The following is a 12565-nucleotide window of genomic DNA, read 5'->3' on the forward strand; positions in this document are numbered from 1 at the left end:
TATGGAATTATGATTTGAGTATAGAAAATTTGTTTGGTTATGGTTTTTAAATAAAGTGTTGAATTGAGTATGGAATTGAGTTTTAAAAGTTTGATTTGACATGTGAAGTAAGAAAATTTGTTTAGTTATGAGTTTTGGAAAGAGTTTTCAAAACTTAATTCAAATTGTTATAATTCATAACAAAACACACTACTTTTACACTATTGAAAATTTTGATCAACACTCATAACCAAACTCTTTTTAAAATTCAATTAAAAAAATTTATTATTAACAGAAAATAACATTAATTAATTTTAAATTAAAAATACTACAAAGGAAATAATTTTTTTTCAAAATAAATATTCAAAAAATTTAAATCATAAATATTTAAATAATTAAATAATCTAAAAAATTTAATAAGTAAAAAATTTAAATAAATATTCAAAAAATTTAAATCGTAAAAATTTAAATAATTTAAATATTCAAAAAATTTAAATAATTTAAAATGTTAATATTTTAAATTTAAAAACAACTCTACACTCAAATCGTAAGCGAACACATAAAACAAAACTCAATTAAGAAATTATTTTTAAAACTCATAACCAAACACATAACTCGAAACTCCATACTACTTTCACAACTCTACACTCAAATCATAGCCAAATACATAACAAAAAAATTAAAATATTTAAAAATATTTTTATAAAATAGAGCTTGAATTTATTTTTATAAAATATTTTAAAATTTAAAAAATTAAAATCGTAATATTTTGAAATTAAAATATTTAAAAATATTTTTAAAAATTAAAAAAATTAAAAAATCGTAACATATTTAAATATTAAAATATTTAAAATCTTAACAAAATTAAAATATATTTGAAATATTTAAAACATTAAAATATTGATTTGAATTGAGTTTTGAAAAGAGTTTTAAATTATGTGTTTGGTTATGAGTTTTGAAAAAACATGATTATTTTTTGAATTGAGTTTTGAGAAATGGGTGTAGAATTATGATTTTAAGGCTCAAAACAAATAATACACTCAGATCAATAGGTGGAACTATATTTTAATAGGCTTACCAAACGGAGCATTATCTTCTCAAATGAGGTCTTAGATTTCACAAATTATCTCTTTTGGGGAGCTAACTTTATTATCAAAAAAAAAAAAAATCAAATCAAATCAAATCTTGTGCTAAATTTAACTCAAAATATTTTTAATTAATTTCTAAATTAGTGACCCAATTCTGCATATAAACCAACTCATGATCTCACTTTCTAAACAATCAGAGCTCTAATATCATTTCTCACTACTTAGCTTATTGCCCAACAATTAGGGGTTGTTTGGGATGACCTAAATAAGTGTACTTTTTATCTTTTTACGAAAAGATGGGTAGAAAAGTAGAGAGATGATGTGATGAAAAAAAAGATAAAAAGATAAAAAGTGTGTACTTATTTAGGATAGCCAAACTTGACCTTAGTTTACCAACATAACTCAAAAAGCGTAAATCAATAATAATAGCCTACTTCATTCATGATATATCATTCTAATATTTCATATTCGATCGATGCATGGTGAATGATTTAATGAAAATGTCAAAGTTGATAAATAATGTGTAATTCAAGTAAACAAGTTAACGGTAATTTCATAATTATAAATATAAAAAAAAAATCCTAAATTCTCATCTTACCCAAATGCATATGGTAAATTATTATTTATTTATTTTTTATTTCACTTCACTTTCTATACTTTTCATTTTTATCATATTTAATTACTTGAGTTGAATGCATGATTGAGCATTTTAAAATATATTTTTATTTTAAATCATTTAAATCTTCATAAGGATTCTCAATAAAAACGCATAAATAAACAAAATATTGTTTCCTTTAGTATACAATTTTAGTTCTACACTCAAACTATTATATATCATATTTGCAGTTTTCTTTGACTAGTTATTGATGTTTGGGCCATATACTCTCATATTTATCATATTTAGTTACTTGAGTTGAATGCATGATTGAGCATTTTAAAATATATTTTTATTTTAAATCATTTAAATCTTCATAAGGGTTCTCAATAAAAACGCATAAATAAATAAAATATTATTTCCTATAGTATACAATTTTAGTTCTACACTCGAACTATCATAATTGCAGTTTTCGTTGACTAGTTATTGATGTTTAGGCCAAACAAGCTCCTTTGGCGTAAATTATTTCCCTTTTGGATAACACTCCAAGTAAGATATTGTCCTTATTATCTACGTCACACATAAGTGTTTGAGAAATATTTTGTAGCTCGAAAATTTTTCCTTCCGAATTTCTCGACTGTCTAAAATGATGTCGTTTTGGATAGTTATTTTTTTTTTCTCCTTTTGTCTGAAACTGAGGAAGAGAGAGGGAGAAATAGAGGGAGAAACAGAAGGAATGAGAGGAGAGAGGGAGAAAGAGAGAAGAGGAGAGGGGAGAAGGGAAACAGAGAGATAGAGACGGCTATGGCGATGGCAGTGCGAGTGACGGTGATGGAGGGTGCGCCGTTGGATGCTCACCCTTGCGATTTCTGGCTCTGATGTGTTGATGATTGTTAGAAATTGGGCGCCCATGTAACATGACCCTTTGAACCTTTTGAACCTTATTCATGTAAGTTTGAATTTGAATTCAAAACTTATTTGGATAACCATTCAGGATATCTATATCTATCATATCAATAGATATGGATAGATAGATATTGGTTGTTATATCTGATTAATATGTTTTATATATAATATATTTAATAGAACAGATACGTATAGATATGCGTTATGTGGTTTTTACCCATAACCTTTTTTTCCAAACTATTTCTCTGACTCTCTCCCATTAAACAACGATCAAGCCATAACCTTTTTTTCCAAACTATTTCTCTGACTCTCTCCCATTAAACAACGATCAAGCCATTTTGCACTGTGATTTGTGTAGGTGATATTCACTATTGTAATATCACTCCATTGCTGGGTTGATCAGATTCAGGAAGCACGTGATTTACCCACGAAGGTTCTTCGCTACAAGGTATGATTCTGATATTTTATCCGCTGCATTATTATGCTTTATGATTTACAATGATGAAGATGAAGATGATGTGTTGATGATGGTGATGCTGATGAAGATGTTGTTGTTGATTTTATTTATTTTTTTCCTAGTAGATCAAGATCTAAATCCAGATCTGAATGGGGGAAAAAAAATGTTGGCTGATGATGATGTGATGAAGAAGATGTCGTTGATGACTCCTTCTTCTTCTTCTTCTCTCATTCTTCTTCTTCTTCAGACAAACAAGAAGGAAAAAAGGAAAAAAAAAAACAATCCCAAAACAACTTTGTTTTGGAATTTCGGGCGATTCGGGGGGCTTTCAATTCGAGCTACGTAGCACGATTGTGTTTTGAGAATGTGATCAAAAGTTAGTTTTTGATTTTTTATCAAGTTTTTTTTATTTTTTTAAAAAGTAATTTGAAAAGTTGGTAAAAAATTATTTTTTGCCTTTTTTTATTAACATTTATTTATGATATCACATAACAATAAAATGACTAAACTATCTTACCTAATTTTAAAAAAATTACATTTTCATCCATATATAATCCTAAATAATATAAAAGTTACAATTATAATTTTATATGTAACTTTTTTCACGTTGCCAAATGATTTTTTACTAAAAGAGTCAATGTATCTTTCTAGAACGAAGCTGCAAACGCAATTTTTTAGTATGTTGCCAAAAGACCACATAGATGAGAGATGGGACAGATGGATCAAAACTATATGAAAGGAGCTTGGCAAAAGGCAGCGTATTTTTGCAAATATAGAATTTTATGGGAGATTTATGTAATATATACAAATAAGAGGGGTGTAAATGATAAATACATTTTTCCAAGAATCTCTGCACTTTCTATGGAAATTATTTACTTTTATTATGAGCACTTGGACAGCGAGACGTAGAAGATCAGAAAAAAGAAAATCATCTTTATGTGAATCTGAAGGGTCAAACGTTTACCATCTGCACAGCACTTGTACTTTGCTATAACCACTTCACTTTTCCATTGGTGCACTACCACCAATTTTGGCAAGTTTTTGATAAGCACAGATTCTCTCCTTGTACTCTTTTCTTGTAGGGTTTTCGAACCTATTTTTAGGCCTAATTTAAATAATTCGAATCGTTCATATTTTAAGATTTATTCACTATATCATAACTGTAAAAAATCAAGTTAATCAGATATTAGAAAGCATGTGTTCAGAAAAATCAAACTAAAAACTATTTTTTTAAAGAATTTAATAAATAGTTTTCGAAAACACATACTTTCTGATATTTGATCGACTTGATTTTTTACAGGTATGATACACTGAATAAATCTTAAAATATGAACAGTTCGGATTATCAAAATTGAGCCTAAAAGTTGGCCCAAAAACCCTGCAAGGAGGGAGTACAAGGGAGGATCCCGATTCAGTTTTGACTGCTCTCTAGATCTAAAGCCTTTTATTTTTTAAATAAATTGAAGATCTTTAATTCATAATGAATGATTAAAAATATAAAGATTACAAATCTTTGTTTTAAATCTTGGATAAATTACGCTCACATCCCTTGAGATATCTATACTATATATTAAACAAAAGAGAGTTTTTAACCCTAAGTCTTGTGGGAGCTCCAATCTCCCAATCTAAATTTCTTGATTTTTTGATTTTTTTTTTTTTAAAAAAAACCTTTGCATTTATTAACTTCTCCCAACCCCCAAGTCTTACCCTCATAGTAATACTTTAATGCATTAAGAACAAGTATAAAAAAAATTCTTTGAAATCCAACACATGAATTCTTTAAAAAGTCCCAACACATATGATTGTTATCCCTCATAATAACACTTTAATGCATTAAGAACAAGCATATAAAAAAATTCTTGAAAAGTCCAACTCATATGATTATCATCAAAATATTAAACTTTAATATAATATAATAAAAAAAAGACATTTAATTCTTTGAAAAGTCCAACACATATGATTATTATTAAAATATTAAACTTTAATATAATATAAAAACGAAAAAAAAAAAAGACATTTAAAAAAAAAAGACATTTAAAAATCACAATTCACATATATAGATAATTATCTATACTACATATTAAGTAAAAGGGAATTTTTAATCCCAAGCCTTGTGGGAGCTCCAATCTCTCAATCTAAATTTCTTAATTTTTTGATTTAAAAAAAAAATCTTAACATTTGTTAACTTCTCTTAACTTCCAAGTTTTATCATCATAATAACACTTTAATGCATTAAGAACAACCATAAAAAAAAATTATTTGAAATTCAACATATATGAATTCATTGAAAAGTCTCAACACATATGATTATTATCCTTTATAATAACACTTTAATGTATTAAGAACAAGCATAAAAAAAAATTCCTGAAAAGTGTAACATATATGATTATTATCAAAATATAAAAAATCTTAACATTTATTAACTTCTCTCAACTCCCAAGTCTTATTCTTATAATAACACTTTAATGCATTAAGAACAATTATAATTTTTTTTTTTTGAAATCCAACACATATGAATTCATTGAAATATCCCAACACATATGATTATTATTACTTATAATAACACTTTAATGTATTAAGAACAAGCATAAAAAAAATTTGAAAAGTCCAACACATATGATTATTATCAAAATATTATAAAAAATAAGACATTTAAAAAAAAATTAAAAATTACAATTCACATATATAGATAATTGTAAACGCAATCCGTGCATGGGAGCTCCAATCTCTCAATCTAAATTTTTTAAATTTTTTATTAAAAAAAAAAAGCTTAGCATTTATTGATTTAGTCAAAATCCTCTGATCAGCATTTATTAACTTTTTCCAATCCACATGTCTTTCCACATGGCTGCATTTATTGATTTGGTCAAAATCTACTGATCAAGATTTAAAATTCCTTCATACAAATAATTATAGATACAACCCGTGCATAATTATTGCAGTACCCTTTTCAACTTCTCCCATACACTATGGTTAGTGATAAGATTGTTAAATTATTTTTATAAAAAATCTTTAAAAACATAATTTATATATTAAAAAAAATCTAAAACAAATATAAATATCTATAATTATCTCGTGCATAGCACGGATGATAGTCTAGTTTATACTATATATTAAGCAAAAGGGGGTTTTTAACCCCAAGGCTTGTGGGAGCTCCAATCTCCTAATCCTAATTTTCTAAATTTTTGATTCCAAAAAAAAAAAAAATCTCAACATTTATTGACTTCTCCCAACCCAACCTCAGTATTTATTGACTTCTCCCAACCCACAATCCCTTTTGACTTCTCTCATAATTATTGCAACATCCTTTTCAATTTCTCTCATACACTATGGTTACACACAAAAATAAAAAATATATATATATATAAGAATTTAGCTATAGATCTCAAAAAGATATAACATCTAAATTTGAATTATGATTTAATAATATAATTATATATTTTTTACTATGTATATCTATCAAAATTTTAAATCACTTAATGGAGCAAATTAATCAATTTTTCAAAATTATTGATTTTTAATTTACAAAATAGATTAAAAAAACTATTTACTGATTTATTTATTTAATAACAAAAATATTTCATAAGCTCTCCCTCCTAATCTCTCTCACAAATTTTCAAAAAAAAAATATTAAAACTTACATTCATTTTCTCTTCTCCAAAAAATCAGATAATATTTTTTATTAAAATTGTAGATATGTACCTATATTTTATATATTATATTATAACATAACAAAAAAAACTAAAAAACTAAAAAAAAAATCTTTAAAGTTATCTAAATAAACTTTATATAAATAAAACTCACATATTTATCATATATCTAACTCACATCATAATTTACCTAAATAATAATAATTAAAAATAAATGAAAACCACAGATAAATTAACTAAAAAAAAAAATACCCACAACTCCATCTTAAATAAATTAAAAAAAAAATACCTGAATAGAAACCATACAAAAATAAAAATAAAAATAAAAAGATATATCTATCTATCTATCTATCTATACTATATATTAAGCAAAAGGGGGTTTTTAACCCCAAGCCTTGTGGAAGCTTCAATCTCCCAATCTAAATTTATTGGTTTTTTTATTTAAAAAAAAAATCTTAGCATTTATTAACATCTCCCAACTCTCAAGTCTTACCCTCATAATAACACTTTAATGCATTAAGAATAAGTATAAAAATTTTTTTTTGAAATCCAACACATATGAATTCATTGAAAAGTCCCAGCACATATAATTATTATCCCTCATAATAACACTTTAATGCATTAAGAACAAACATAAAAAAAAATTCTTGAAAAGTCCAACACATATGATTGTTATCAAAATATTAAACTTTAATATAATATAAAAAAGAAAAAAAATAAGACATTTAAAAAAAAATATTTAAAAATCACAATTCACATATATAGATAATTGTAAACACAATAAAATAGGAGGGCATTCATGTCTACAATTTTTTTTATAAGATCTCCTTCATTATAATAAGATAGCACTTTATTTCTCTCCTCTTATAATCTATATATGTATATATATATTATATATATTATCTGTACTATATATTAAGCAAAAGAGGTTTTTAACCCCCCAGGCCAGTGAGAGCTTCAATATCTCAATCTGAATTTTTATTTTTTATTTAAAAAAAAATCTCAGCATTTATTGATTTGGTCAAAATTCTCTGATCAGCATTTATTAAATTTTTTCAATCCACATGTTTTTCCACATGCCTGCATTTATTGATTTGGTCAAAATCCCTTAATCAGCATTTAAAATCCCATCATACAAATAATTATAGATGCAATCCATGCATAGTTACTACAGTACCCTTTTCAACTTCTCTCATACACTATACAAATAATTATAGATACAATCCATGTATAGTTACTACAGTACCCTTTTAAACTTCTCCCATACACTATGGTTAGTGATAAGATTGTTAAATTATTTTTATAAAAAATCTAAAAAAACATAATTTATATATTAAAAAAATCTAAAATAAATATAAAATATCTATAATTATCTCGTGCATAGCACGGGTGATAGGCTAGTAAATATATTAAAGAAAATGGAGTTTCTAAACCCCAAGCATTGTGGGAGCTCCAATTTCTCAATCTTAATTTTCTAAATTTTTTATTTTTTTTAAAAAAAAAAACCCTCAGCATTTATTGATTTGGTCAAAATCTGCTGATTAGCATTTATTAACTTTTTCCAATCCACATGCATGCATTTATTGATTTGGTCAAAATCCCTGATTAGCATTTAAAATCTCCTCATACAAATAATTATAGATACAGCCCGTGCATAGTTACTGCAGTAGCATTTTTAATTTCTCCTGTACACTATGGTTAGTGATAAGATTGTTAAATTATTTTTATAAAATATCTTTAAAAATATAATTTATATATTAAAAAAATTAAAACAAATATAAATATCTATAATTATCTCGTACATAGCATGGGTGATAAGCTAGTAACTTTAATATAAATATCCTTTCACGTTTTAAAAATTACAATTTTCTCATTGAGATTTAAAGTCAAATTACAAATTACCCCTTATATTTGTTAACTATTGGATGACCTAAGTGAAGTTGTTATAAGCTGTTTTGGAAAGTTAATTAGAAGATGATTTTTAAATTTTTTTCACTTTTTTTGAAAAAACATGTAACAAAATAGAGAGATGATATAATCCTAAATAGGTTAAAAGTTAGAAGATGATTTTTAGTCATCTTTCCAAAAAAAGGCTTATGTCAACTATTAAATTTTCTTAAATATCAATTTTACCCTTACTTTATTTCATTTCTCTTATTGTATCTATTTAGTGGTTTATGTTTGTGCTTCAAGGCACGATATAAATAATATTGAGATTAAAATGTAATTGAATAAAAATGTAATTTATCCTAAAACATCCCTCATGGAAACCACTCACAACCAACCAAAAAAATTACAACCACCCACCATTACAGCCCCACACCCACACAAAACATAAAACCCATGTCCACCACCACTAACCCCTCCACTTCGTATAACAACTCAGCTAAAAATCAAACCCACATAAGCCAAACCAACAACAAACAAGAGTAGAGAGAGAAAGTGTGAGCAATAGTGAGAAAGAGATAAAGAGTTGTGATGGTAGAGGGAGTAGTTGCGCTACGGCTGCTGAAAAAATGAACCCTATTGTTACCGTCGGTGAACATAGAGTGGCATTGGGATAGAGGACTTGGTAGAGGAATGTAAGGGAGGCTGTGTATGTTTCCAATTGTTGAGTAGTGGTTGTGGTGGCCAGAATTAATGGAGAAGAGAGAGAGATTGCTGACTATGGAAGTGGCAAAGGATATAGGGAGTTCGATGGGTTGGGGGTGGACATGGTGTATGGTGGAAAGTTTGGAGATGATGAGAAAGTGTTTAGGGTTGCAATGTTTGGGTAGGTTGAGAGGGTAATACAGTAAATTCAAACCCTTGAAGTCTTTAGGGAGTGTTAGTATAATTTATTCTAAATTTAAAAAAAAAAAATGGTTAAGTAATATCTTAAAACTTATAATAGATGGTAGTTATAAATCATTCATTTTAGATTTTAATGATGTATTGTAAATCAATCATTTTAGAAATCATCTTGGCTTTTGATTAAAGTATCCTAAGAATTTTTTTCAAGTGTTGCCATATATAAATATTTTTCAATTTATTAGTATATCAAGAGATAAAGATTTGAAAATAAAATTTAAGATTTTAAGTTCAAATTATTTTAAAAATCACTAAAGATTTGTTCGATTACTAATTTTAATATGGGGAACTTACTGATAAGTCTCATGTAACAAGTTCAAAATCCAATTAATCCCAAAACAAAATACTTGTACCAATTAGTCCAACACATTTTAATTGTTACCAAAAAATCTTTTTTTTTTTTTTTTTAAATTTATAGACACTGTTCACATCTTACTACCGTCGGACTTCCGTTTAACGGTCGCCGGAGACTCACCGGAATGTCTAGAATATTGCCGGAAAAAAATAATTAAAAAACATGTTATGAAACTGTAAAATTTTACAGTTCTAAAGAATGTTATAAAACTGCAAAATTTTACAGTTTTAAACCATGATTCATTCCAGCACCCAAAAAAAAAAATTTGAAACTGCAAAATTTTACAGTTTTCACCGCCTGTAACTAAAACTCGAAAACTGCTTGTTCAGAATTCGAAAATTTTCTCCATTAGAACAGAAAAACAGAAGTGTATAGCAGAGAGAGAGAAAAAAAAAAAAGAGATCGAAGGGGAAAGACGGATGTCTAACCAAATCTGTGTAGATCTACTCAGATCTGATGTAGATCTGAGTAGATCTATATCAGATCTAAGTAGATCCATTCATCTTCTTCTTCGGAAAATATATCATCTTTTTCGTCGGAGTTGATTTCAATGCTTGGTAGTTATCAATGAACCCCGATCAATGGAGAAAGATATGATCACCGATGGTCCACTTCCATGACAAACACGGTGACAGAAAAATGTAGAAAAAAAAAAGAGAGAGGAAGGGAAGCAAAAAGCAGAGAGAGAGAGAGGAAAGGACTTTTGGGTGTAGTGAAAAAGTTATGGGATTAAATGGAGATCACATGTTTCCCATGAGACCTATGGGTAATTTCCCCTTTTAATATTTTAAAAGTAATAGAGGCACATGCAAATTTATCTAAACATTCAATTATTTTAAAAAAATAAAACTTGAATATGGGCCGTAGAATGTAAGCTAGTTGGGCAACCAAAAAAGAGAAAAAAAACAAACGTAAACCGAAAATGGGGTCACTGTCATGTAGTGGGCATAATTGTGACTGTTGTGTACCTCTTGGAGCTTATTTTGGATGTTATTTGGATAATTTGAATTATTTATATTTTAGAGAATATTAAATAAAATATATTTATAAAAAATTAAATTGATCGGATATCAATAGCATTTTCATCAAATCACATTTGCTTTCAGTTTTATACTTCTAATCTTATTTGCAATTCATTTTTTTATCTACAAACTTGATTTGATGAAGATGCTATTGACATCCAATTAATTTATTTTCTTACAAATATATCGTACTTGATATTCTTTAAAAAATAAATGATTTGAATTATCAAAATATAACCTAAAATGAACCCCACAAAGCGCATAAAAGCTACTGGGGGTGTTTGGCAAATGCTATTTTTTTGGCTTTTTAGGCTAAAATTCACAAAAAAATAAAATACATTAAAATAGCCAATAAGACAAAGGGGGTGTTTGGCAAGAAAAAAAATAGCCTAATTTAGGCTAAAATTCATAAAAAGACAAAATAGGCTAAAATAACTAATAAGACAAAATATCACATCAAACCTATAATCATTTCACTTTTTCTCTCACAAATATCATATCAAACCACAAAAAAATTCAATCATCTTCCCAAACACAAAAATTTTAACCTACTAAAATAACCAAAAACTAAAATAGCCTACTAAAATAGTAACTTCCCAAACGAAGCCAAAATATCACATTAAACCCATAATCATTTCATTTTTTCTCTCACAAATATCACATCCAATTACCAAAAAACTCAATTAACTTTTCAAACACAAAAAATTTTAATCTACTAAAATAATAAAAAACTAAAATAATTTGCTAAAATAATAACTTTCCAAACACCAAGAGCATTACGCCCACGGTAACCCTTTATCCACATAAACCACTAGCCTAAGGGTTCGTTTGGCAAGGAGAGTTTGGGGTTTTTTTGGCTATTTTAGCCACAAAAGACAAAATAGGCTATTTTAGCCACAAAAAACAAAATATCACATCCAACCCATATTCATTACACTCTTCTCTCAAAAAAAAAGTCAAAAAAGCCAAAAAGTCAAAAAGTCCTTCCCAAACCAAACTTTTTAGCCCAGGCTAAAATAGCCAAAAAAGTCAAAAAGCTAAAAAGCTAACCCACTTCCCAAACGGAGGCTAAATAGACACATGTCAAACGAGGCATCAGAATAGTTTCTTTTGGCATTGGTTTAAAAGTAGGTTTATTTTGATAATTTTTTTTTTAGTCATCTAACATATCAATTTATTGTAAAAATTATACTTTAACGGCTCTAAAAAAATTATTAAACTTTATTAGCATACTTTAGGAATAACTTTTTTGACTTTCGATGTTTGGAAAATAAATTTTTATGTAGAATTTTTTAGTTATAGGATATTATTGATTTTTTTTTTAATTGAAAATTAAAAAATATTTGAGAGCCACAATTTTTGTAGTTCAAATGGTTCGAAATTGTTAAAACGACGTCGTTTTGACAATTTTGAAGTTGTTTTGTACTCAAAACGACGTCGTTTTAATAATTTCAAATCATTTGAGTCACAAAAATTGTAACCCTCAACCGTTGCTGTTAAAAATTCATCAATAAAGTAACTATTTAGCAAACTCCAAAGAAAAAGCCTTTATTTATGCCATTGTAGTATAGTACGAGATTTCTCCCTCTCACTTGAGTGTTTTTTTTTTGTTTTTGGCTCGCCGTGTGTCATTTCCAAATTAAGCTGTGGTTTGAGATGTTTT

The sequence above is a fragment of the Camellia sinensis genome, chromosome 11 (genome assembly GCF_055761805.1).
Source record: "Camellia sinensis isolate YWXY chromosome 11, ASM5576180v1, whole genome shotgun sequence".
NCBI classification, from domain to species: Eukaryota; Viridiplantae; Streptophyta; class Magnoliopsida; order Ericales; family Theaceae; genus Camellia; species Camellia sinensis.